We start from the raw sequence: 5,021 nt of genomic DNA on the forward strand, positions 1-5,021 counted from the left end.
AAAGGAGAAGGTGGTGGGAGGGAGCACCATCTCGGCATCTTCGACTTAGTTTTAGTCATTTTGATTGGAATCACCTGGACAGCAGGTCGTTCCTTGGCCAACAAAGAACAACGTTTTCTCCTAGGTCTTCTGTGCTTGTTCCATTTATCTCAACATTCTCCTCTGGAACCACAATTTAGGCATTTTGCTGCTAATTGAAACTCATTCAGCCTTTGGAAGCAGTAGGACCAGAGAAGGCATGTTACTAGCTTTTTCAAGAGTTGATTCTAAGGTTAGAAATGAGATTAAGATAAACTTCTCTTCCTAAAGACAGCCAATGATTCTACAGGAAAAGAGATATTCCTCCACACAATGAAGATTTTCATTTAAGGCCTCAAAAGGATTCTATAAACATGTGCTCCTGTGTGCTGAAATATTAAGATAGTTTCTCCCCCTGGTTTAACTGACAGATAACATTGTATTAGCTTAAGGTGTACACCATAATGATCTGATATATTCATGGGTTGCAAAGTGATCACCACACTAAGTTTAGTTAATATGATAAGGTTTAAGATGGGAAAATCATACAGGAAAATGAACTCAGTTTTGGAAACCAAAGTACGATTCTTGGCAAGAATGATTTGCTGCGGTGTAATCTCTGCAGGTTTCAATGTGGGCAAAATGAGTGTCATTCAAGGGAGATGCCCCTTCCCTCGTTGGTACTGGGAAGGATGGGTCCCTCCCGCTTACATCCCTGTCCTGAGATCTTGCCTTTCTAATACAACAGGAAGATGGGCCACTCTCGGGCTCATGTTACTCTGGCTCCCTGGGGCTGGTGTTGTTCAGTGCTTCACCTCCCCCAAACAGTCCCGTCTTTCCAGGCCCTACAGCGAGGACAAACAGGAGGACAAGGGGGGCCTGAACCTATAGAGGACTGTCCTTTCCTACCTGTCCTAACAATAGGCAAAGCCACGTCTCTCACGGTAGCCGTGCTACTTCAAGCTGTTATTTTGAGCAAAGTGAGTCCTTTCAGGTTTTTGCACAATGGCTTCTGTTGATACAACTTACTATCCAGTAATTACAAAGAGACACCATTATACTGGGCAGCAGGGCAGAAAAAGCACAGTGTGTGTATTATCCAGAGGCTGTTAGGACCGGCCACCTTCTCTAAGTGCATGTGGCTTGATAACCGAGGTGTGGGCATAGGCACACCACCCTGTCCACTGGGAAAGGCAATGTTACACAGACTTGTGTGGTGTCTGGGCAAAAGAATGTTTTTTTTATTCCCCCTTTCAAAGGTGACTTTCTTCTGTGTCAGTGAACTCAGACAAAGTCTTGATGCTTTGAGGGGGGACTTCTCCCTGAGTAGGTTGTGGGAAAGATGTGGGATCCAATGTGAATTAGTATGATACTGATATGAATTAGTATTGTACTTATGAGATCACCTCTGTCTGGAAGGAGATTTGGGGCTGGAAATAGGGCAGGGACATACCAACCACCCCCAGGAACATCAGCCTCCTTTATGTCCACTCAGAATCCAACAGAGCAGGAACCCCCGCTACTCTCAGTGAACAGTACCAGGCAGCACTGTGCATTTAGGATTAGAAGGTATTTAGAAAACACTTAAGACATTGATTACAATTTAAAGGGGCATTTTGATAGTTCGTATATATCATCTAGGTCTGTTAATAACTGTAAAGTCTTAAACATAATGTGCTATGAAAAAATCCCCACATTCAATCTACTCCATGTGGGTGCATTAGCATGCGTGCGCGTGCGTGTGTGTGTGCACGCGTGAGCATGCATGTGTGTGCTCGGTGCTCACTTATTGTCACTCTGTTTGTATTTTAATGCACATATTTATAATGGCAGGGGGCATATTACAGATGCATTTTTCCTTCCGTTACTGGAAGCTTTTAAGGAGTCAGAAAATTTTGAACTAATAGGGCTAATGTTTTATGTAGTCCCTTAGTGCATTTGTTGAACACATAATCAAAGGAGTTCATTGCAATAAACACTGCAGTTGAATTTTTAACAATAGCTGCATAAATATGGGAGCCAGGAAAATGGTCTGTATAATTAACCCCTTGATTGATTTGGTCTTTCAGCTGTCAGGGTGAAGAGTCTGATTTCCCGCATAGAGCGGGATGGACCCGAGAAGCTCAAGGTAGCTGAATATTTTTGCAGGCGAATTTCTTTTGGAGGACTAAGTGGGCATTTATTCGACAAAAATCCTTAAATTATCCTGTCTCCTTAAGTTTCTCAGTTTATGCTGAAGAGTTGGGAGGCATGGGGAAAGCATCTGGGATCTCAGACTGGTGACTCTTATTCAATAGGTGTGGCAGGTAGAATTCTGGGATGGCCCTCAAGACCCCACCCCAGGTGTCATCCTTTCCCCTTGAGTGTGGGCAGGGACTGTGAGTATGATGGGATATCACTCCCTAACGAGGTTATGTATATGGCAAAAGTGGTGAGACACTCATCATGGCAGTACGTTATCTGTGGCTTTGTCCCAACAGACTGGAGAGATTCAAAGCTAGAGAGATCTCCTGCTGCCTTGAGGAAGTGAACTGCCGTGGTGAGGAAGAGGCTTCCTGGCAGGGAACAGCAGACAGCCTCTAGGAACTGAAATGGCCCCCAGCTGACCGCCAGCAAGAAGGCAAGTCCAGACCTGCAGCAGCAATGAACTGATTTTTTCCAACAACCAGTGACCTTGGAAGAGGACTCCACCTTCAGATGAGATCACAGCCCCTGATAATGCCTTAATTTTAGCCTGGTGAGACCCTGAACAGGGGACCCAGCTAAACCAGTCCCTACCTCCTAACCCATGAAAACTGTGAGATAACATGAGTGTGTTGTTTTAAATGGCTTAATTTGTGCTGATTGGTTGTGCAGAGAGAGAAAACTAAAAAAATGCGTCTGGTGGGCGGCAGTTGCGAATTTGCATCTGTAGTAAGTTCTCGGGTGAAACCTGGGCTGCTCGTCCAGGAGCTGCTCTTTGAGAACCACGTTATACTTCAACTTCCTCTGGTGGTGGGTTTTCTTCATGGTGTGATGAACGGACACTCTTTGTACCCTTCTGGAATATAACCAAGGTAAACCAGAAGGGATTCAGCAGTGTGTTTTAAGTTGCAAATAAATATAAGCAATATGGTTCAAGCCTTTAAAAATAATTTAAATGTGGCCAATAATAATTAATACAAAATACAATATTAGAAAAGCCATTAGGATCAGGGCTTAGGAAATGAGGGTAGAAAAAATAATGTAAAGCGAGGCATGAGGTTGGCATGCAAAATGCACACATCACTGTTAGTTCACGCCTATGCGGCAAGAGAGGCTTAACTATTGATTCCTGTTTCTCTTTTTGAGAATCATGCCCCATCCATACTACTTGTGAACAAACATCATGTTATGACTATACCTCAATTAAAAAGTAAGTGAAGGGGTGCCTGGGTGGCTCAGTCTTTAAGCGTCTGCCTTTGGCTCAGATCATGATCCCAGGGTCCTGGGATCGAGCCCTGCATCGGGCTCCCTGCTCAGCGGGGAGCCTGCTTCACCCTCTCCCACTCCCCCTGCTTGTGTTCCCTCTCTCGCTGTGTCTTTCTCTGTCAAATAAATAAACAAAATCTTTAAAAAAAAAGTAAGTGAAGATTTTTTTTTAATTTAAAGAGAGAATGCATGCATGTGCAACTGTGAAGGAGGGGCAGAGGGAGAGGGAGAATCTTAACCAGGTTCCACCCCCAGCACAGAGCCCAGTTCAGGGTTCAATCTCATGACCCCGAGGTCATGATCTGAGTTGAAATCAAGAGTCGGGCGCTGAACCGACTGATCCACCCAAGTGCCCCTAAAATGTAAGTGAAGATTTCTAACATCACACAAGCATTCCAATTTCCACCATGATAGAGAGTATGAAAGATGGTTCACACTTTTGTAATTCTCAAAAATACTGGCAAATTCTCTGGCATTTCTGGGTCTGTGTGGGTAATTGGGAGTGCCTCCTTAGTAGGCAGATAAATGGATTCCGTGTTGCTCCCTCTGTCACTGTCTTCAATTACATTCTAACCCCTTTGTGACCAACTTCTCCCCCTCCCCACCTCTGTCTCTCTCCTTGACTCCCCTCGTTTTTGTTGAGCAATTTTTGAAGTTAAGAACAGTCAGCGCCATTGAGGTTTTCCTAGTAGGAAACAGCTAGAGCCTTGCTTAATCCTGAGGCAGTTTACTTCTCCTTAGTTATCTCAGTGTCCCCTGGTGTAATATAGGCTTCCTGCTGGGACTCTATTACCTGAACCATCTGGATTGTTGTTGTTTTATTTAACACTGTACCTATCACCCAGATGTGAAGGCTCGGCTCTCTCTAGGCACTTCCATAGCACGAGATGTTTTACATGGCCATGCCAAGGGGCTTTGAGGGAAAAGTCTGAAACTTGATTTTGAAACTATTTTGAATGTTGCTTGGTGTGATGACTGTCCTGCCCAAGTCTGTTGGAAGTCAGAGTGTGAATGTGTGTATGAGCATGAGTGTGTGAGTATGAACGAGCATGAGCAGCTATGAGTGTGAGCACGAGCAAGTGTGTGTGTGAGGGTAAGTGAACGTGAGTGTGAGCAAGCATATGTATGAGTGTGAGCACAAGTGAGTGTGGGTATATGAATGAGCATGCATTCGTGTGTGAATATGAACATGCACATGTGTGAATGGGAGCATCAGTATGTGTGTATATGTGGGTGCAGGTGAGTGTGAGCGTAAGCATAAGTGAGTGTGCGTGTGTGGTGGGCAGGGTGGGTAATAGCAGTCCTGGGTGTTCCAGAGAAGTCCTGCACAGCATCATGGGGTTAGCAATTCTTCTCGGATATATACCTGTTACCCAGATCCAAACGCAGGTTTCCTTATTAAGATATTTTGTTCAGCCCTCTTGAAATGGTAACTTTATTTTTATAAACTTTTTTTCTCTTTGGGTCTTTTTTGCAGCTCAGACACCAGCCAGAAGGTAAGCATCTCCAGGCTTTCACCCTGCTGTGGCCCCCTCTGCTAGATTCTGTGTCAT

Source organism: Zalophus californianus, chromosome 12, assembly GCF_009762305.2.
Source record: "Zalophus californianus isolate mZalCal1 chromosome 12, mZalCal1.pri.v2, whole genome shotgun sequence".
Lineage (NCBI taxonomy): Eukaryota > Metazoa > Chordata > Mammalia > Carnivora > Otariidae > Zalophus > Zalophus californianus.